The following is a 24,031-nucleotide window of genomic DNA, read 5'->3' on the forward strand; positions in this document are numbered from 1 at the left end:
CGCGGTAGAGGATTCAGTCATTAGGGCATGCATGTGTCTTCTGCACGTCTAATCCTAGAGGGCAGACAAGCTTCTTTGCTTCGTACGTGCTGACGGGCAATTCGTTCTTTCTTGGAAGCATCTTCTTCATCAGTACCAGCAACTTTTCGAATGACGAGTCAGTCACACCGGTCTCTGCCTTCCACTTCAGCAATTCCAGTGTGCTACCCAGCTTTTTCTGGCCATCTTCAAACGTTGGGTACAACAATTTGTTGTGGTCCTGTAACATCTCCTTTTCTGTGTCGCAACCTCGTCGTACATCAGAAATGACCCGGCCAAGATCATCAGCGGGCTCATCTGGTTCCCGTTCTTCATCCTGATCTTCTTCTTCATTGTCTTCCATTGCGGTATCAGCATACTCAGGGAACACAGATCAGTAGTTGTCATCATCATTCTCTTCTTCTTCATCGTCGTCTTCCATCATAACCCCTCTTTCTCCGTGCTTGGTCCAAACATTATAGCCTGACATAAAACCGGACCGAAGAAGGTGGCTCTGAATGACTCTTGAGGAAGTGTAATCCTTCTCGTTCCGACATTCAACACATGGACAAAACATATAGCCACCACCATGCTTGTTCGCATCGGCTGCATCTCGAAAAGAATGCACGCCTTCTCTGTAAGCGGCTGTACGTCGATCACCGTACATCCATGGATGGCTCATCTGCGTTATACGACAGTATATCAAATACAATCACGATCCTAAAAATTAGTACCGCACGGTCTAAACGAGGAAATATAGTTGCTAACCTTTTAGAATAAGTAGAAACAAAGAGGAAGAGGTTTAAGCGTGGCTCGGGCATCTCATATCGTAGTTGTGTTCGGTGAACTGAAGCGGCATCGCTCTAACACACATTTCCACAAACACCTCTAGTGCATCAAAAAAAGTGGAGAGCAAGCACCCACCCACAATCCTCCATCCAAGAAAAATGCAACGAAGAGGGGAGAGGGGGGCTGTGCTATATATAGGCAGAGGACTTTAGTCCCGGTTTGAGACACAAACCGGGACTAAAGGTGGCGCACATGCGGGCTGCCCACCGCGTAGCCCTTTAGTCCCGGTTTGGGACACGAACCGGGACTAAAGGCTCCTTACGGGCCGGGACTAAAGCCTCGAGGGAGGATATGAGAATTGGGGCGACGTGGCCGGGCCTTTAGTCCCGGCACAGAGGCAGGCCGGGACTAAAGGGTCCAGGCCAAAGGCCCGTTTTCTACTAGTGACACCTCCCGAACTATGCGCTCTATAGCCTTTCACAATATGAATGATGTAACATGCATATGTGTTTTTGTGAGAGACGATTGTGACTTTGTGAGGCTTTTTTCGCTTGACGGTCCATGCATTCAACAAACGTCCTAGACTCCATTGGTTCTTAGAAGCTCTTGCGCCTGCGGCATGGTACTGCACAGCATTCAACCAACGTCCTAGTCTACGTTGGTTCTTGAAGTCTTAAACCAATCATCGGTGCTAGTCTGCCAAACACTACATTCTTGTACTCCTTAATGTCCGACTTGCTCCACTAGATTTCATTTTTGGTTAAATTTCTGTCATAATGGGTTCAAATTCAAATTCTGGTTTTACTATTTCATCCAAAAAATTGAAATGGCTGAACTTCGGCCATCTCATTCAGGATCAAGAAAAATCACAAACCAAAATCCAAAATCTTGGATGGGCGAGGCGTTAACGGCGTCGACAGAGTCAGCCCGCTCGATCCAAGTAGGAGATCACGCTGCACGAGGTTATTTCTTTGTTTATAAAAAAAGAACTATTAGTCCTTTTTTCTAAGAACTAGCTTTTTAGGTTTTAATTCATTTACACCTATCCGCATTTTAGTTGGATAACCCAAACAAATTTTTAAATGGTTCGAACTGATATCATGTTTTTAGAATACAATTTTCTATAAACCTCATATCCAAACAACCCCTATGGGTGAGTGTGTGTCCCTCCCCTCCCATCCGCCGGAACTCGCTTGTGCATGTACATTTCAAGTATTTGGGTAAACATCAACTCCATGAGCTTTCTTTGAGGGGCAAGAGAAATATAGTTCAGTCATGACATACCAAGTAGTTGGATAAAGATTATCTCCAAGAACATACATGGAGGAATATGGCATCTATATTATCTCCAAGAACATACATGGAGGAATATGGCATACACAGATTCTATCAATTTCATAAGAAAATTAAAATATACTCAAAGTAAATAGGCAAACAGAATTATATATTAATTAAAAGCACGGTGTAAGAACCGGCCGAGATGCTAAAGGAAAACAAGCTGCCCCTATGATTATTTGATGAATAAAAAGTAAAGCCCTCCCCGTATTTATTTCACTGACATGTGGGTCCTCAATGAGGTGCCGTGTGAGTAAATCTAGAAATGATGGAGTGGCACTTGCAGTAGGCCGTGCACGCCGGCGACTTAAGTACCAATCAATGTGAGACCTGACAATTTAAGATCAAGAGCTCGTGGCACATAACATCCAAACCCAGATGGATTAACAAGGTTCTTGCTCATCGACTGACCTAACACGAAAATGACGCGGTATACTAAATGGTACAAATTTTCCATTTTGAGCACCGCAGTTTATATGGATTCTTATGTGTAAACGGTTCAAGTTTTAACCCAAATATGAGGGGGTCCATTAAACCCGGCTGAGGGAACAACACCTTCTCAATTGTACTTAAATCGACCAATGGAAGAAACCCCATGTGACAACACATGCTCAATATTTTGTTAACTTGAATTGATCTTACATCGATCAGCTTGTCCAGACAACGCTACTGGACAGCTCCATCGATCAATGAGTTTCTTAGCGAGGACCTCGATCCATTCCCAAGTCTTTTCGTAGCTAGCCAAGTTCATGTTACTTAACAATGTCTAAATGTCTGTACCACATTCAAAGCTCCAGGCTCCTGTGAATTAATTAGTACTTAGTAGGACCTCGATCCATCCCCAAGTCTTCACATAGAAGTATGTAGCTAAATAGATCAAGACTGCCAGAGGTTGGCACACAAAACCAGTGGTAGATCTAGAATTTTAACCTAGGGGGTGCTAAACTTAACACTAACACATTGGAACACTTGTAGAACCCACATATTAGGCTAACTAGTATGCAGTAAAGTAAATTTTGAACTTTAGAAGGGGTGGCATGGCAACCCCATTAGATATGGGGGCCCTGCGACAAACAAAGTCTACTTTGATTGTAGGTCATTATATTAGGCCATCTCCAATAGTTGTAAGATGGTTGTTGGTATATATAATTTGCTAGTTTGGTACATTTTATTTATGTCATGAGCTAGGATCGCATGGGATTATATATGATGCGTAAATAAATGACATGAGAATACGAGATTGTATGGACATGAAGGAGCAATGCCTAAACGATATACATGGTGAGATGAGATAGCAATCATATTTATTTTCTCACCTCCCATTGAATAAGGTACATACACTTAGCTAGGATGCTACTAGGTTAACTTTGTGCGTGTGTATTGTAAGATCAGTAAGATGCTACTAGGTTCACTTTAATCCTCGAAGGCATTTTACACTTAGCTAGTAGGAATTGTAGGATCGAGGATTTCAAGCTCTTGTAAAAACCAATTCTTTGAGCACAAAAACGTTGACCTCGGTCGTAACTACATGGGCAAAGAGAGGCAGAGGCTAGCTGTGGTAACATGCATCAAAGTATCGTCGTACGTATTTGCGTACTATATACACTTATTAATTCTCCTCCCAGTTGGCCCTGGGACAAATTAATTAAAGCTACTCAACGCGTTGAGCTTAATGAAGTTTTGAAGAGTTCATTTCCAGGTTAGTGAATCTAGATAAGTACAAATCAATGCCAGATCTGACGATTTAAGGTGGGAGTATCGTCAAGTTGTGGCACTAAACAATGCAAGCACAAAGTGGTTTTGTGCCTCACCGACGGAAGCAAGGTTGGGAGTATCGTCAAATTCTCTGCCTCACCGACGGACCTAGAATGAAAATGACCCATTGTATTAAATGAAAGATATTGTCTATTTTGAGTACATTAGAGTTGTTATACGCTACATAGAATTGAAATATACCTGTGATATTGAAAATAATTTTGAAGGGTTTTCATGTACACCCCTTTTTGCTAAACCTGGGTACCCTCTCCTATAATCCACTCTGAGTGGTTTGAGCGACAATGGGTGGTAGTTTCATACACGTAGCAATCCATTGAAAAATAACCCTCTAAAAATAATATGTAACAACCGTTTTTTTAAGATTTATGATAATGAATAACGGAAATAAATTGGCAGTAGTTTTATTAGCCATAAAAATAATGTACTTCAAGATGGGTAAGATTTTAGAAATATGTCTTAGCATAGCCGGTCCCAAGCCCGGGTAAAGGAGGAGGGTTGTGATAGGCGTGGCGAGCCAACGTGAAAAACCCAGCCACTCTTATGGAGATGAAACCCAAAGGAAACTCGTTGGGGCGTAACCCTCTTAGCGACGCGCCACATCAGAACCCGGGTGTGGTGTCAAATGGGCAAGGGCCGGGCCGTCACCCCCTTGGTGGCGCGCCGTATCTTGATCTGGATACGGTGATACGTGAGCAAGGGTCGGGTCGCCGCATCCTTAGTGGCGTGCTGCACCGACGCCCCGGTGTAGTGAAAAATGAGCAAGGGTCTTCGCATTTGACTCGACGAGTGCGGAGGGTAAGGAAGTTAGCCGAGCCTAGGAGGATACGCTTAGGTAGCTGGAACGTAGGGTCCCTGACGGGTAAGTTACGAGAGCTAGTTGATACGGCGGTGAGGAGGCGTGTTGATGTCCTATGTGTCCAAGAGACCAAATGGAAGGGACAAAAGGCGAAGGAGGTGGAGGATACCGGCTTCAAGTTGTGGTACACGGGGACAACTTCAAACAAGAATGGAGTAGGCATCTTGGTCAACAAGAGCCTTAGGGATGGAGTTGTGGACGTTAAGAGGCAAGGGGACCGGATGATCCTTGTCAAGCTGGTAGTTGGGGACTTAGTCCTCAATGTTATCAGCGCGTATGCCCCGCAAGTAGGCCACAATGAGAGCACCAAGAGGGAGTTCTGGGAAGGCCTGGAGGACTTGGTTAGGAGGGTACCTATCGGTGAGAAGCTCTTCATAGGAGGAGACCTCAATGGCCATGTGGGTACATCTAACACAGGTTTTGAAAGGGTGCATGGCGGCTTTGGCTATGGCATCAGGAACCAAGAAGGAGAAGATATCCTGAGCTTCGCTCTAGCCTACGACATGGTTGTAGCTAACACCCTCTTTAGAAAGAGAGAATCCCATCTAGTGACGTTCAGTAGTGGTCTACACTCTAGCCAGATTGATTTTGTCCTCTCTAGAAGAGAAGACAGATGCGCTTGCATTGATTGTAAAGCGATACCTAGAGAGAGTGTTGTCCCTCAACATAAGCTTGTGGTTGCTGACTTCCGCTTTAGGATTCGTGTCCAACGGGATAAGCGTGCCAAAGTCGCTAGAACGAAGTGGTGGAAGCTCAAGGGGGAGGCATCCCAGGCTTTCAGGGAGAGGGTCATTAAGGAGGGCCCTTGGGAGGAAGGAGGCGATGCAAACTTGATATGGACGAGTATGGCGACCTTCTTGCGGAAGGTCGCTGTAGAGGAGTTTGGGGTGACCAAGGGAAGTAGAAGGGAAGCTAAGGACACCTGGTGGTGTAACGATGAGGTCCAGAAGGTTATTAGGGAGAAGAAGGACTGTTTCAGATGCCTATATCTGGACAGGGGTGCAGCTAACATGGAGAAGTATAAGGTGGCGAAGAAGGCAGCAAAGCGGGCGGTGAGTGAAGTGAGAGGTCGGGCGTATGAGGACCTCTACCAACGTTTAAACACTAAGGAAGGCGAAAGGGACATCTATAAGATGGCCAAGATTATGGAGAGGAAGACGAGGGATGTCGGCGAAGTCAAATGCATCAAGGATGGAGATGATCACCTTCTTGTGAAGGATGAGGCGATCAAGCGTAGATGGTGGGAGTACTTTGACAACCTTTACAATGGAGAGGTTGATAGCTCTACCATTCAGCTAGACGACTCCTTTGATGATACCAGCATGTGCTTTGTGCGACGTATCCAGGAGTGTGAGGTTAAGGAGGCGTTAAAAAGGATGAAAGTAGGCAAAGCGATGGGTCCTGATGGTATCCCCATCGAGGTGTGGAGAGGCCTTGGAGACATAGCGATAGTATGGCTAACTAAGCTTTTCAACCTCATTTTTCGGTCAAACAAGATGCCCGAAGAATGGAGGTGGAGTATTTTAGTACCAATCCTTAAGAACAAGGGGGATGTTCAAAGTTGTACTAATTACCGCGGAATCAAGTTGATGAGCCATACTATGAAGCTATGGGAGAGAGTCATTGAACACCGCTTAAGAAGGTTAACAAGCGTGACCAAAAACCAATTTGGTTTCATGCCTGGGAGGTCTACCATGGAAGCCATCTTCTTGGTACGACAGCTGATGGAGAGATACAGGGAGCAAAAGAAGGACCTTCATATGGTGTTCATTGATTTGGAGAAGGCCTATGATAAGATACCTCGGAATATCATGTGGTGGGCCTTGGAGAAACACAAAGTCCCAATAAAGTACATTACCCTCATCGAGGATATGTATGATAATGTTGTGACAAGTGTTCGAACAAGTGATGGCGACACCGATGACTTTCCGATTAGAATAGGGCTACATCAAGGGTCAGCTTTGAGCCCTTATCTTTTTGATTTGGTGATGGATGAGGTCACAAGGGATATACAAGGAGATATCCCATGGTGTATGCTTTCTGCGGATGATGTGGTGCTAGTCGATGATAGCCGAGCGGGGGTTAATGTTGGAAATATGCCCTAGAGGCAATAATAAATTAGTTATTATTATATTTATTAGTTCATGATAATCGTTTATTATCCATGCTATAATTGTATTGATTGGAAACACAATACTTGTGTGGATACATAGACAAAACACTGTCCCTAGTAAGCCTCTAGTTGACTAGCTCGTTGATCAAAGATGGTCAAGGTTTCCTCGCCATAGGCAAGTGTTGTCACTTGATAATGGGATCACATCATTAGGAGAATCATGTGATGGACTAGACCCAAACTAATAGACGTAGCATGTTGATCGTGTCATTTTGTTGCTACTGTTTTCTGCGTGTCAAGTATTTGTTCCTATGACCATGAGATCATATAACTCACGGACACCGGAGGAATGCTTTCTGTGTATCAAACGTTGCAACGTAACTGGGTGACTATAAAGATGCTCTACAGGTATCTCCGAAGGTGTTCGTTGAGTTAGTATGGATCGAGACTGGGATTTGTCACTCCGTGTGACGGAGAGGTATCTCGGGGCCCACTCGGTAATACAACATCACACACAAGCCTTGCAAGCAATGTAACTTAATGTCAGTTGCGGGATCTTGTATTACGGAACGAGTAAAGAGACTTTCCGGTAAACGAGATTGAAATAGGTATACGGATACTGACGATCGAATCTCGGGCAAGTAACATACCGAAGGACAAAGGGAATGACATACGGGATTATATGAATCCTTGGCACTGAGGTTCAACCGATAAGATCTTCGAAGAATATGTAGGATCCAATATGGGCATCCAGGTCCCGCTATTGGATATTGACCGAGGAGTCACTCGGGTCATGTCTACATAGTTCTCGAAACCGCAGGGTCTGCACACTTAAGGTTCGACGTTGTTTTATGCGTATTTGAGTTATATGGTTGGTTACCGAATGTTGTTCGGAGTCCCGGATGAGATCCAGGACGTCACGAGGAGCTCCGGAATGGTCCGGAGGTAAAGATTGATATATAGGAAGTCCTGTTTTGGTCACAGGAAAAGTTTCGGGCTCATCGGTAGTGTACCGGGAGTGCCGGGAGGGGTGCCGGGGACCATCGGGAGGGGTGTCACGCCCCAAGGGGTCTCATGGGCTATGGGAAGAGATAAACCAGCCCCTAGTGGGCTGGAATAAGTTCCCACTAAGGCCCATAAGGTTTGAGAAGGAAAAAACACAAGGTGGAAAGAGTTTCCAAGTGGGAAGGTGAAATCCTACTCCAAGTAGGATTGGAGTAGGACTCCTCCACCTCCAATTTCGGCCAAACCTTGAGGGTTTGAGGCTGCCTCTTCCCTCCACCTCCCTCCTATATATACTGAGGTATTAGGGCTGATTTGAGACGACTTTCTCACGGTTGCCCGACCACATACCTACATAGTTTTTCCTCTAGATCGCGTTTCTGCGGAGCTCGGGCGGAGCCCTGCTGAGACAAGATCATCACCAACCTCCGGAGCGCCGTCACGCTGCCGGAGAACTCTTCTACCTCTCCGTCTCTCTTGCTGGATCAAGAAGGCCGAGATCATCGTCGAGCTGTACGTGTGCTGAACGCGGAGGTGCCGTCCGTTCGGTACTAGATCGTGGGACTGATCGCGGGATTGTTCGCGGGGCGGATCGAGGGACGTGAGGACGTTCCACTACATCAACCGCGTTCTCTAACGCTTCTGCTGTACGATCTACAAGGGTACGTAGATCACTCATCCCCTCTCGTAGATGGACATCACCATGATAGGTCTTCGTGCGCGTAGGAAAATTTTTGTTTCCCATGCGACGTTCCCCAACAGTGGCATCATGAGCTAGGTTCATGCGTAGATGTCTTCTCGAGTAGAACACAAAAGTTTTTGTGGGCGGTGATGTGCGTTTTGCTGCCCTCCTTAGTCTTTTCTTGATTCCGCGGTATTGTTGGATTGAAGCGGCTTGGACCGACATTACTCGTACGCTTACGAGAGACTGGTTTCATCGTTACGAGTAACCCCCTTTGCTCAAAGATGACTGGCAAGTGACTGTTTCTCCAACTTTAGTTGAATCGGATTTGACCGAGGAGGTCCTTGGATGATGTTAAATAGCAACTCATATATCTCCGTTGTGGTGTTTGCGTAAGTAAGATGCGATCCTACTAGATACCCTCGGTCACCACGTAAAACATGCAACAACAAAATTAGAGGACGTCTAACTTGTTTTTGCAGGGTATGATTGTGATGTGATATGGCCAACGATGTGATGTGATATATTGGATGTATGAGATGATCATGTTGTAATAGAAATATCGACTTGCACGTCGATGGTACGGCAACCGGCAGGAGCCATAGGGTTGTCTTTATACTAACGTTTGTGCTTGCAGATGCGTTTACTATTTTGCTAGGATGTAGCTTTAGTAGTAATAGCATAAGTAGCACGAAAACCCCGATGGCAACACGTTGATGGATGATCATGGTGTGGCGCCGGTGACAAGAAGATCGTGCCGGTGCTTTGGTGATGGAGATCAAGAAGCACGTGATGATGGCCATATCATGTCACTTATGAATTGCATGTGATGTTAATCCTTTTATGCACCTTATTTTGCTTAGAACGACGGTAGCATTATGAGGTGATCTCTCACTAAAATTTCAAGACGAAGTTGTGTTCTCCCCGACTGTGCACCGTTGCGACAGTTCTTCGTTTCGAGACACCACGTGAAGATCGGGTGTGATAGACTCAACGTTCACATACAACGGGTGCAAAACAGTTGCACACGCAGAACACTCGGGTTAAGCTTGACGAGCCTAGCATGTGCAGACATGGCCTCGGAACACATGAGACCGAAAGGTCGAGCATGAATCGTATAGTTGATATGATTAGCATAGGGATGCTTACCACTGAAACTATTCTCCACTCACGTGATGATCGGACTTGAGATAGTGGATTTGGATCATGTACCACTCAAATGACTAGAGAGATGTACTTTTTGAGTGGGAGTTCTTAAGTAATATGATTAATTGAACTAATTGTCATGAACATAGTCTAATGGTCTTTGCGAATTACGATGTAGCTTGCGCTATAGCTCTACTGTTTTTTTATGTTCCTAGAGAAAATTTAGTTGAAAATTGATAGTAGCAAACTTTGCAGACTGAGTCTGTAAAACCGAGGATTGTCCTCGTTGCTGCGCAGAAGGCTTATGTCCTTAATGCACCACTCGGTGTGCTGCACCTCGAGCGTCGTCTGTGGATGCTGTGAACATCCGACATACACGTTTCTGATGACTACACGATAGTTCAGTGCAAAGTACTTAATGGCTTAGAAGCAAGGCACCGAAAACGTTTTAAACGTCACGGAACATAAGTGATGTTCTAAAGAGATGAAATTGTGATTTCATGCTTGTGCCCTTGTTAAGAGGTACGAGACCTCCAACAAAATTCTTTGACCACAAAGTAAAGGAGAAAAGCTCAATCGTTGAGCGTGTGCTCAGATTGTCTGAGTACGACAATCACTTGAATCAAGTGGGAGCTAATCTTCCAGATGAGATAGTGATGGTTCTCCAAAAGTAACTGCCACCAAGCTTTGAGAGCTTCGTGATGAACTATAACATATCAAGGATAGATACAATGATCTTTGAGCGATTCGCGATGTTTGACACTGCGAAAGTAGAAATCAAGAAGGAGCATCAATAGTTGATGGTTTGTAAAACCACTAAGTTTCAAGAAAGGCAAGGGCTAGAAGGGATACTTCGTGAAACGGCAAAACAGTTGCTGCACTAATGAAGAGACCCAAGATTAAACCCAAACCCGAGACTAAGTGCTTTTGTAATGAGGGGAACAATCACTGAGGCGGAGCAACTCAAGATACTTGGTAGATAAGAAGGCTGGCAAAAGTCGAAAGAAGTGTATTTGATATACATGATGTTGATGTGTACTTTACTAGTACTCCTAGTAGCACGAGGGTATTGGATACCGGTTCGGTTGCTAAGTGATTAGTGATGCGAAATGAAAGCTACGGCATAAACGGAGACTAGCTAAAGGCGAGGTGACGATACGTGTTGGAAGTGTTTCCAAGATTGATATGATCAAACGTCGCACGCTCCCTCTACCATCGGGATTGGTGTTAAACCTAAATAATTGTTATTTGGTGCTTGCGTTAAGCATGAACATGATTGGATCGTGTTTATTGCAATACGATTATTCATTTAAGGAGAATAATGGTTACTCTATTTTCTTGAATATTCACCTTCAATGGTTTATTGAATCTCGATCGTAGTGTTACACATGTTCATGATATTGGTGCCAAAAGATACGAGTTGATGATGATAGTACCACTTACTTGTGGCACTGCCGCTTGAGTCATGTTAGTATAAATTGCATGAAGAGGCTCCATGCTGATGGATCTTTGTACTCACCTGATTTCGAATCACTAGTGACATGCGAATCATACCACATGAGCAAGGCCTTGTTTTCATTGAGATGAAACAAGATAGTAACTTGTTGGAAGTGATACATTTTGATGTATGCAGTCCAGTGAGTGTTGAGGCACGCAGTGGATATCATTATGTTCTTACTTCACTGACAACTTGAGTAGATACAGGAGTATTTACTTAATGAATCACAAGTCTGAAATATTGAAAAGTTCAATTCTGTTTCAGAGTGAAGTTCGTCGTAACAAGAGGATGAACTGTCTACGATATGATCACAGAAATGAATATCTGAGTTACGAATTTTTGGTACACAGTTAAGACAATGTGGAAATTGTTTCACAGTTCATGCCACCTGGAACATCATGGTGTGATGATGTGTCTGAACGTCATAGCCACGCACTATTTAGTATGGTGCATGCTGGGATGTCTCTTATCGAATTACCACTATCGTTTATGGGTTATGCATTAGAGACAACCACATTCACTTTAAATGGGGCACCGCGTATTTCCGTTGAGATGACACAGTATAGACTGAGGTTTAGAGAAATCTAAACTGTCGTTTCTTGTAAGTTTGGGGCTTCGAAACTTATGTGAAAAAGTTTCAGTCTGATAAGCTCGAACCCAAAGCGGATAAATGCATCTTCACAGGATATCCAAAACAGTTGGGTACATCTCCTATCTCAGATCCGAAAGCAAAGTGTTTGTTTCTAGAAACGGATCCTTTCTCGAGAAAAGGTTTCTCTCAAAAGAATTGAGTGGGAGGGTAGTAGAAATTGATGAGGTTATTGAACCATCACTTCAACCAGTGTGTAGCAGGGCGTAGGAAGTTGTTCCTGTGGCGCCTACACCAATTGAAGTGGAAGCTGATGATGGTGATCATTAAGCTTCGAATCAAGTTACTACAAACCTCGTAGGTCGACAAGGTCGCGTACTGCTGCAGAGTAGTACGGTAAACCCTGTCTTGGAGGTCATGTTGTTGAGCAACAGTGAACCTACGAGTTATGGAGAAAGCGATGGTGGGCCCAGATTCCGACAAATGGCTGGAAGCCATAAAATCCGAGAGAGGATCCATGTGTGAAAACAAAGTGTAGACTTTGGTAGAACTACTTGATGGTCATGGGACTATTGGGTAAAATGGATCTTTAAAAGAAGACAGACGATGATGGTGATAAGTCACTATTAAGAAAAGCTCGACTTGTCGCAAAGATGTTTTCGACAAGATCAAACAGTTGACTATGATGAGTCTTTCTCACTCGTAGCAATGCTAAAGGTCTGTTAGAATTATGTTAGTAGTTGCTGCATTATTTATGAAATATTGCACGTAGGATGTCAAAACATTGTTTCCTCGACGGTTTCCTTGAGCAAACATTGTATGTGATACAACCAGAAGGTTTTGTCGATCCTAAAGATACTAGCAAGTATGCAAGCTCCAGTGATCCTTCAATGGACTGGTGCAAGCATCTCGGAGTTGGAATAAGCACTTTGATGAGATGATCAAAGATTTTGGGTGTGTACAAGGTTTATGAGAAACTTGTATTTCCAAAGAAGTGAGTGGGAGCACTATAGAATTTCTGATAGGTATATGTGGTTGACATATTGTGGATCAGAAGTAATGTAGAATTTCTGTAAAGCATACAAGGTTGTTTGAAAGAAGTTTTCAAAGGAGTACCTGGATTATGCTACTTGAAGGTTGAGCATCAAAGATCTATGGAGATAGATCGAAAGCGCTTAATAGAAGTTTCAACAAGATGCATGCCTTGACAAGTTTTTGAAAGAGTTCAAAATAGACCAGCAAAGAAGGAGTTCTTGGTTGCGTTGTGAGGTGTGAATTTGAGTAAGACTCAAAACCCGACCACGGCAGAATAAAGAGAATAGATGAAGGTCGTCTTCTATGCCTTAGCCGTAGAATCTAAAGTATGCCATGCTGTGTACCGCACCTGAAGTGTGCCTTGACTCAAAGTATGTTGAGAGGTACAGAGAGTGATCCATGTTTGAATCACTAGCAGCGGTCAAAATTTATCCTTAGTAACAAATGGACTAAGGAATTTTTCTCGATTATGGAGGTGGTTAAAGAGTTCGTCGTAAAGGGTAACGTCGATGCAAGCTTTGACACTAATCTGAATAACTATGAGTAGTGAAACGGATTCATATGGTAGAGTGGATATTTGGAGCATTTCCGAATAGCACGTAGTAGCAGCATCTATAAGATGACATAAAGATTTGTAAAGAACGCACGGATCTGAAAGTTTCAGAACCGTTGACTAAAACCTCTCTCACAAGCAAGACATGATCAGACCCCATAACTATATGGGTGTTGGATTCGTTGGAATCACATGGTGATGTGAACTAGATTATTGACTCTAGTGCAAGTGGGAGACTGTTGGAAATATGCCCTAGAGGCAATAATAAATTAGTTATTATTATATTTATTAGTTCATGATAATCGTTTATTATCCATGCTATAATTGTATTGATTGGAAACACAATACTTGTGTAGATACATAGACAAAACACTGTCCCTAGTAAGCCTCTAGTTGACTAGCTCGTTGATCAAAGATGGTCAAGGTTTCCTCGCCATAGGCAAGTGTTGTCACTTGATAATGGGATCACATCATTAGGAGAATCATGTGATGGACTAGACCCAAACTAATAGACGTAGCATGTTGATCGTGTCATTTTGTTGCTACTGTTTTCTGCGTGTCAAGTATTTGTTCCTATGACCATGAGATCATATAACTCACGGACACCGGAGGAATGCTTTGTGTGTATCAAACGTTGCAACGTAACTGGGTGACTATAAAGATGCTCTACAGGTATCTCCGAAGGTGTTCGTTGAGTTAGTATGGATCGAGACTGGGATTTGTCACTCCGTGTGACGGAGAGGTATCTCGGGGCCCACTCGGTAATACAACATCACACACAAGCCTTGCAAGCAATGTAACTTAATGTAAGTTGCGGGATCTTGTATTACGGAACGAGTAAAGAGACTTTCCGGTAAACGAGATTGAAATAGGTATACGGATACTGACGATCGAATCTCGGGCAAGTAACATACCGAAGGACAAAGGGAATGACATACGGGATTATATGAATCCTTGGCACTGAGGTTCAACCGATAAGATCTTCGAAGAATATGTAGGATCCAATATGGGCATCCAGGTCCCGCTATTGGATATTGACCGAGGAGTCACTCGGGTCATGTCTACATAGTTCTCGAACCCGCAGGGTCTGCACACTTAAGGTTCGACGTTGTTTTATGCGTATTTGAGTTATATGGTTGGTTACCGAATGTTGTTCGGAGTCCCGGATGAGATCCAGGACGTCACGAGGAGCTCCGGAATGGTCCGGAGGTAAAGATTGATATATAGGAAGTCCTGTTTTGGTCACAGGAAAAGTTTCGGGCTCATCGGTAGTGTACCGGGAGTGCCGGGAGGGGTGCCGGGGACCATCGGGAGGGGTGTCACGCCCCAAGGGGTCTCATGGGCTATGGGAAGAGATAAACCAGCCCCTAGTGGGCTGGAATAAGTTCCCACTAAGGCCCATAAGGTTTGAGAAGGAAAAAACACAAGGTGGAAAGAGGTTCCAAGTGGGAAGGTGGAATCCTACTCCAAGTAGGATTGGAGTAGGACTCCTCCACCTCCAATTTCGGCCAAACCTTGAGGGTTTGAGGCTGCCTCTTCCCTCCCCCTCCCTCCTATATATACTGAGGTATTAGGGCTGATTTGAGACGACTTTCTCACGGCTGCCCGACCACATACCTCCATAGTTTTTCCTCTAGATCGCGTTTCTGCGGAGCTCGGGCGGAGCCCTGCTGAGACAAGATCATCACCAACCTCCGGAGCGCCGTCACGCTGCCGGAGAACTCTTCTACCTCTCCGTCTCTCTTGCTGGATCAAGAAGGCCGAGATCATCGTCGAGCTGTACGTGTGCTGAACGCGGAGGTGCCGTCCGTTCGGTACTAGATCGTGGGACTGATCGCGGGATTGTTCGCGGGGCGGATCGAGGGACGTGAGGACGTTCCACTACATCAACCGCGTTCTCTAACGCTTCTGCTGTACGATCTACAAGGGTACGTAGATCACTCATCCCCTCTCGTAGATGGACATCACCATGATAGGTCTTCGTGCGCGTAGGAAAATTTTTGTTTCCCATGCGACGTTCCCCAACAGTTAATAGAAAGTTAGAGTTATGGAGGCGGACTCTAGAATCGAAAGGTTTTAGGCTTAGTAGAACTAAAACTGAATACATGAGGTGCGGTTTTAGTGCTACTAGGCACGAGGATGGAGAGGTTAGCCTTGGTGGGCAGGTGGTACCGGAGAGAGACACGTTCCGATATTTGGGGTCCATGTTGCAGAAGGATGGCGATATCGATGAAGACGTGGGCCACCGAATCAAGGCTGGGTGGATGAAGTGGCGCCAAGCTTCTGGCGTACTCTGTGACAAGAGAGTGCCACAAAAGCTAAAAAGCAGGTTTTATAGGACAGCTATCCGACCTACGATGTTGTATGGCGCGGAGTGTTGGCCAACCAAGAGACGACATATCCAACAGTTAGATGTAGCAGAGATGCGCATGTTGAGATGGATATGTGGTCACACAAGGAAGGATCGGGTACGGAATGACGATATACGAGAGAGACTTGGGGTAGCACCGATTGAAGAGAAGCTGGTTCAGCATCGTCTCAGATGGTTTGGACATATTCAACGGAGGGCATCGGAAGCACCCGTGCATAGCGGACGGATAAAGCGTGCTGAGAATGTTAAGAGGGGTCGTGGTAGACCAAACTTGACATGGGAGAATCCGTTAAGAGAGACCTGAAGGTTTGGAATATCGACAAAGACTTAGCCATGGACAGGGGTGCGTGGAAGTTAGATATCCACGTTCTAGAGCCATGACTTGGTTTCGAGATCTTATGGGTTTCAACTCTAGCCTACCCCAACTTGTTTGGGACTGAAAGGCTTGGTTGTTGTTGTTGTTGTTGTTGTTGATGAACACAATAAATTAAGGAATGCCAGATATAATGATTTGGAAAGTAATTTGAGAGAGAGTAAAATGTAGTGAATGTCCAAACACATATTGAAGAAAACCATATGCTAATTTTCGTTTTCCATTGAATAGGCTAATGTGTGTGTGAAACTAGAGCTAGCCATATGTGAAACAGAAGATTCAAAGTTGACCGGTAAAGTGGGGGCAATTGTAAATCAATTCAACACAACAAACCAATAAGAGATAACATGCTTATGGTTTCAAATAACTTAAGGAAATGAAAAATATTTTACTAAATAATATAAAATCAACTATTATAATGGACACTCACACATAGCAGTTGTGGGTTTATATGTAAGGTTGCTCTTCGTAATTCCTCAACTAGCAGGATGCATGGGACTATCTAAATCCAGAATCACACCCAATAAGGTTTCTCAACGCCATTCCGTGGTCAGTTGTGAAGAGGGTACCAGTCATAGAGTTGCCCCTAGAGAAATAAAAATAAGGTTCAGCATTTTCCTAGGGAACCCATTCTTCTATCTCGGGTATAAGATGTGCCCTGCCTGGCCAACTTAGATTTTGTCGAAGTCGTGACCTTCTTTTTCCTCGTGGCCTGATACATATTGGGTTTGCTCAACTACATACTGCTTTGGATAAAAATGTCTATAAGACCAAGATTAGGTCAGGAAATTCCAAATATGTGGATAAAATGATCTTTGAATCTTTTTTTGGAATGGTATGACAAATTTTGATTTTACTGATTCCATACTTTAGGAAGAAAAATAAAATATACTACAATAAATAATCAAATGGAATACATATTTTAGTAATTATTTTATGATTATTCAAATAGTTAAAAGCAGGACATGACAATATATCATATTCAAGATCTTATTTGTTGAACGAGAAAGCAGAAAGGAGGCACATATATATGCACTCCTATGATTATTTGAAGGAAAATATTAACTCAGGGTTTCACTACTTGATCACACGTAATTACGGTGTGATGCTCAGTAGCAGAATGCTTAATTACGGTGTGATGCCAAGTTGGCGCAGGCAGTGTTGCACCTACCGGGGATGGTGCCGCAGCCACTTCTGCATGTGCCTTCGCAGTCGCATGACCCCCGGCAGCCGCTGCGGCAGCAGCCCAAGCAGCTGTCTGTGCAATTAGGCCTTGTTTGGCACGAAGGGGTTGGGGAGGATTATGAAGGGGGGTGGGGGTGGGGGTGGGTTCAGAGGATTGGGTGAATCCCTTTCTTTCACCCAATCCTCTCAAATCCCCTCAATTGTCAAGTCCCTGAGCCATGAGACAAGGTTTCTGAGCCGCGTAGGTAGGAAGAAATCGAGGGGGATTAGAGAGGATTAAAGGGGTTTGCTCATAACAAACTCTGTCCACCAAATGGACATGCGGGGAATCGCGGGGATTCTGATCCCCTTGGGGATAATCCCCTACAAACCTCCTCAAACCCTACGCACCAAACAAGGCCTTATGTAGGATGGTGGCCACGCAGCTCTGCCCGCACTCCGGCATCGGGCTGCATTCTCCAGCGTATGGCCCAACCGTTGCGAAGTTGGCCCCACTACATGTTGAGTTGCAATGCAATGCACGGTTCTTGCATGCCATCGTCGCCACCGCCGGTGATCCCATTGCCAGCAGGAAGTCGACCAGCACAGCCAACACAGCTACACTTGATGAAGCCATTAACATTAGGTGTGACTAGGTCTCACTCAACAACGAGTTAACCAAATCTCGGTCAAGTGATATAGTATGTAAAACAAAACCAAAAAGGAATTGTTTGCATGAATCTCTACGCAAGATCAACGAATTATAGCATCGACTGAGACATAAGAAGTCTCGATCGACTGAAACTTAGCAAAACTGTTAACCATGACTTTGAAGGGCCAGCCTAATAAGCTACGGTAGTAAAGAGCCACAAAAGAAGGAATTTGAGATAAGAGAAGATCTCGTGTGGTGCCCGTATGATAAAGCAATCATTACTATTTATAGACACCCGGGCTGCATAAAGCTAAGAGAAGTGGCTATCATTATGCATGCATGCTACTTCCTATGTACCTAAATAATTATAGTTGGAAAGACTCATAAACTATAATTATTTAGATACAGACAGAGCATGATTTAGGTGCTTGCTTCGTCGTATGTGTATGCATACTTAATACGCAAGATGCCACTTAAGCACGAATAGGCGGATGCATGTTACTAAAGTTGACATGGAGAGTAGTAATAAGCTACGAAACTGACAGCTTCATGATATAGATCCAACTCACCTGGGACAAGAAGAGGCCGTGGTAGCGTGAGTAGCCAGATGCATGCGAGTGTCGTCGTAACTACACCAACAAAGAGGGAAGAGGAAAATGAAGGAAGTCCCTCAAGTTGTCATGTCAAGTCGGTGAGGCAAATTAAAGTGTGCCAAAGATTTGAGCTTCACGGAATTTTGACAAGTTAATTTCGGTGTTAATGAAGCTAGCAATCAACGTCAGATCAAACAATGAGGGTCATGAGGATCTGCATGTTGTGGCACTTGACATTCAAACACGGATAGATTAAGTCCCTCGCTGGGTGGTAGACATTTAACAAAAACAACATGTTCATATTGTTTTAACATATGTTCTTCATGAATTCTCTAATTTTGTGACATATTTTTCAAAAATGTTCATCTTGTTTATAGAAAATAATGATCGTATTCTAAAGAAAAACCTCCTCTACATTTTTAAAATGCATGAGTCACCACCACAAAGCGTTGCTGCTCCCCTCACTAGTGGGGACGGGGCCTTTAGCTCCGGCCCGTAAAGGGCTTTAGTCCCGGTTCACCAAACGAGACTAAAGGGGCGGGACTAAAGGCCTAACCTTTAGTCCGGGCCCTGTTCCAAGCCGGGACTAAAGGTGCTCCACGTGGGCCCCTTTTAGCGCCCCAGGGGCAGGCCCTTTAGTCCCGGTTCGTTACATGGACCGGGACTAAAGAGTTTCAGATTTTGTTTATTTTTGGGTTTTTTTTGAATGAAATTATTTTTGGGTTTTAGGGTTTTAGGGTTTAGGTGTTCGGGAGATTAACGTGATGCCTCGTTTGGTGTTCGGGAATTAGTTTTCATATAATTTAAATAGAAATAATTATGCATATATATATAAGATTAACTTATCTTACAAGCGAGCATATATATACAATTATATGGAGATCTGAATTATCGGGACTAGAGCCCGTCTATTCGATTACATGGACGAACATCAGTAATGGCCCCTAGCTACACTAAATCGTCCTTTGTCATCTATAGCTTCCGTCCTCAGAAAGGTCGCAAGCTCCTCTGCAACAGCAATCGCGCGTTGCTCTGGTAGGACCTTCGTCGTCATGACCGTGTGCTATATAAGCAGAGGAGATGAATATGAATATCAATCATGATAACAAAGAATGACGGGTCAAAATAGAGGTGTGAATGTTCATTGCTTACGTCGAATCTGTGATCCTTGTGCTCAGAGGTAAACGTGCGAATGGTCTCGCAAACACAGTATCCGCATAGATGCGTCCCCCGTGGCTGCTAGTCGCACTTTACGAGAATAGAATATATATAATCAAAATAATAATCTAGCATCATAAATGTATTGAAAATAGAAGTATATCATACTACTACTTACCTGAGCCGCTCTAAAGGTCAGCTTCTCAGGCTCGATACCGGGATTCACGCACTTGAACCGCTTCCAAACCCTGCCCGACAAGGATAATGATTTGCTAAGTTTTTCATTAATTGATATATCAGAAAATCATCGAAAGAGACCGATAGAGCGCAAGAATGATTGAAATTACCCTTGGAGCATGTCGTGCAGGCTTTGGAACTGTTCCAAGGGTCTCGATAATGGGTCGAAGGCATCAACTCTTCCCTTATCAATTTGAATATTCAACAGAATCCAATGGAAGCAGCACATGTATATATATATATATATATATATATATATGTGTGTGTGTGTGTGTGTGTGTGTGTGTGTGTCAGTAACTTATCAATTACACTTATAAGTGAATGGACACAACAGAGTAAAGACCCTCACCTGAAGTTGTATGGAAACAATATGTGGTCACAGAAATTTTGATCTGTTAGAAACCTTAGAAGGTTTTCCTCCGTCTCCTTGGGTTTATCAGTTAGCGTCGCTATATGTATTTTATCTGGGTCAATAAACCCAATATTTATGATGTTCCTACTTTTACAATCCAGAATCTTCATTCTGCATAATAGAGTACAAGTTATATATAGACAATGAATTGAAATAACTAAACAAGTTATATGTAGACAACGAATTGAAAAACTTACAGACAATAGCAACTCATAAGCGATTTGTTGAGGGCGTTGCCATTGTACATCTGGAAGAGTTCATCAAAGTCGATATGGATTTCTTCGGGGCGGCCGTAGTACTCCCGTGGGACACTCACCACGATCATCGTTCTCCCATTCTTTGGTTCACTTAAGTACCATGTATGCAAGTAACGCATATTTGTTGGGAGATCATCTTTGCTGAACAAAGGCGCTCTCATGACAAATTGTGGCTTAGGGGCTACCACAGCCTTGGGTAACCTGTCGTCTTGGGAAGCCAGAATGTCTTCAACCAGGATACCCCATTCAGCTGCCCACTTCTTTGCTAATTCCAAATCTTGCCCCTGCACCGGAGGGGGGACATTCTCGGTTAACACCCTGAGGGGTGGGATCGACTGTTTGGCCTGTTGTCCAAGATGAGGAACGTCTGATTTTTTCTTGCTTGTAGTTGAACTTGATTTGCTCCCACTTGCACTTGCACGTGATCTGCTCTTTTTCACTTCCTTCTGCAATGTGCGTGTATAGTCATCAGGCTTATGGTGTAAGTCATACTGTGATGGAAGGGTCGTGAAGTATTTTGCAAATGCTATTTGATTCTCGGTGTATTCTGGGCGGGGCTCGGGTTCCTTCTTTGTCATCTGCGCATCATGATGTTCCTTTGCTATCCTGGCGTTTTCCTCGGGGGTACGATCATAAGGTCTGATAGGAAGATTAGCATGTGGTACCTTTGGGAGGGGCGACCGTTTGCGCTTTGGGGGGCTCCGTCGCTTAGAAATCGTCGGCGGAGCATTCTTGCTGGCACGCTTCCGATTAGTATCCGGAGCGGGCGGCGGCGGTGATCGAGATGGACTCGTGTTGTGCTGGTCGACGTCATGTGGAGGGCTTGGAGGTAATGGAGGTGTAGGTGACCTGCGACGACTCGGAGGCGGTGTTGTCCTTGGGGCCGAGCCTGGAAGCTTGATGTAGTTCTTGTCCCATAGGATGACTCCACCCAGTACTTCTCCGAGTGTCCTCTCATCTTCGGGTCCAGCTATGTCGAGCTCCATATCATGAAACCCCGCCATGATTTCATCCACCCCGACTTTAGCAAAGCCAGCTGGAATCTCACGGCCATGCCAGCGTGCATCAGGGCCAGAAGGTAAAGCTTGTCCGACGGCCACCTTCATGGATATGTTCTTGAATTTCTGATAGAGTTCACATGATGTTGACTCCTTGATTCCATCCACGGGGTAGCCGGGACCGCCCTCTATCATTCTTCGTGCATCGTCGGGCGGGGCCTCAGATTCAGCCACGCTGCTTTTCCGCTTAGATGGGGCGCTGGTAATATCAAATGCAGGATCTTCCTGGCGCGCTACTCCTCTAAGCTCATCAATCTGCTTCTGTTGCTCGTTAATCCTGGCAAGCAACTGGTTGAATTTGTCATTCTCCTCATCGTGCTGCCGCTTCTTTGCTCTCTCTCGGCTTCTGTAAGTGTCTTGGTCTCTGGCAAACCCAAGCCACCACGGGTAAGAAGGACCGAAGCCTCGTGTTCGTCCTCCATGTTCGTCATTGCCGAGGACCAGTGTCAGCAAATCTTTCTCTCTATCTGAAGTGAACTTTCTTTTTCCCTCCTTAATTTCTTTCACTATCCTTTTCCAATTCTCCCTGGGTATCCTAAGACCGTCACTGCAGATGAGGTCCCCTGTTTCTTTGTCGTACGAACCACCATGCGCAAGGAACCAATTTCTTGCTCTCAATTCCCACTCATCACGGGGTGGTTCATGTACACGATGCCTTTAGCTAGCAGATCTTGCTCTTTCTTATCCCACATTGGGATGGCAGTCTCATAGCCCCCTGGCCCCAGCTTGTGGTGATATTTCTTCTTGTCGGCATTTATCTTGTTCTTTTCTGATAATGCCTGGGCATCTTCTGACTCCTTGTACTCTTGAAATGCCTTCCAGTGATTCGCCTGCTTGCCTAGATACCCCTCGAATACTGGCACTTTCTTTGTCTTCAGATAGTTTTTGCATAGCTTCTTCTTCCAGCTACAGAACAGTTCGGCCATCTTCTTTAGAGTCCACAGCTTGACTTTGGCCCTCAGTTTGTCTGCGGCGTCTTCATTCTCACATTCTGGCAGGTTGAAATGTGACATGAGATCATTCCAAAGATTATCTTTGTACCTTTCGGCGACATAGTCACTATCGGCTGCCCCTTTGCGCTTGTTCCACTCCAGAATGCTGATCGGGACGTGATCCCTAACGAGAACTCCACATTGCTTCTTGAATGTGTCAGCAGCATTCTTAGGAAGCTTGGGTTCGCCCGTAGGCAATATCACCTCAAAGGTGTAATGCGTCCGTGCATCCAACTTTCTAGTCGGGCCTCGTTTCGTAGCTTTGCTCGATGTCGAGGCCTAAGAGGGAGAAACATTCGTCAAATGAATGTATATGTATACAATATAGAGCTATCTCCAATATTTTTCACATATTACAAGTGATTGTCGAACTTCATATGTATACCTCGCCGGACTTTATTATTTCTTCACCGGCTTCTCCATCAGTGGAGCTATCACCTTCTCCGTCATTGGACTTATCTCCTGCCCCATCGGCTTCATCTTCGTGTCGGTCGACCTCATTTCCATATCCGGAGGGGTTTAGATATGACGACGGAGATTCAGCTGGTTCAACGTCGGGGCCGTCTTTGATTATATCTTCGAGAAGTTCTTCCTCTTCGAGGTTCCTGATATGTGGATCCATAGTTCTGCAAAAAACGGACATTCGATTAACTAATAAACTAACAAACTATATAAGAGGGGTTGGAAACTTCGAAGTGTCGTTTTATATAGGAGGACCTTTAGTCCCGGGTCTTGGCTAGAACCTAAACTCTAAAATATGTCTAACGGATTCTCTTAACCTTTGTAACAAAAAAGAATTATTCTATGAGGAACTCCGTTCCAAAACAACTTTAGACCCGGGTCGTGGCTCCACCCGGGACTCCTAGATTTCTGCATAGTATTCAAAGTAGGAGTACTTTTCCAATTTGAGCATTCAATAAGAAAAACCAAATCGTAAAATAAAGTAGTATTCAAATTAGCATGCATTCAGTTATAAGCAAATACATCATCTCTTTTGTCCGTACATCGTCGAATATTATCACTAATACTCCTCGAATACTATCATACATATAGCATCACTGATACATCTAGAACCGTAGCGCCTGACGGCTCTCGGCGCGGGCGGTGGACACCCAAAGAGAAGGAACCATCATAGGATCATAGCTCCAGTGAGATCCCCGAAGAACCTGTCAGGTATGCTCGAACCTGCCCTCCAACGCAACCATGTAGCGACGGACGTGCTCATCCTCCTCGCTGACACGGTGACGTACCACCTCCGCGGTGTCCGGAAGCCTCGGCACCCTGACTGGCCCACGCGACCGCCACCAAACAAGGATCGGGTCAACGATGGGCTGGATCCTTACCAACCTACGCCCCCCGGAAGGTAGCACCT

The sequence above is a fragment of the Hordeum vulgare genome, chromosome 6H, assembly GCF_904849725.1.
Source record: "Hordeum vulgare subsp. vulgare chromosome 6H, MorexV3_pseudomolecules_assembly, whole genome shotgun sequence".
Lineage (NCBI taxonomy): Eukaryota > Viridiplantae > Streptophyta > Magnoliopsida > Poales > Poaceae > Hordeum > Hordeum vulgare.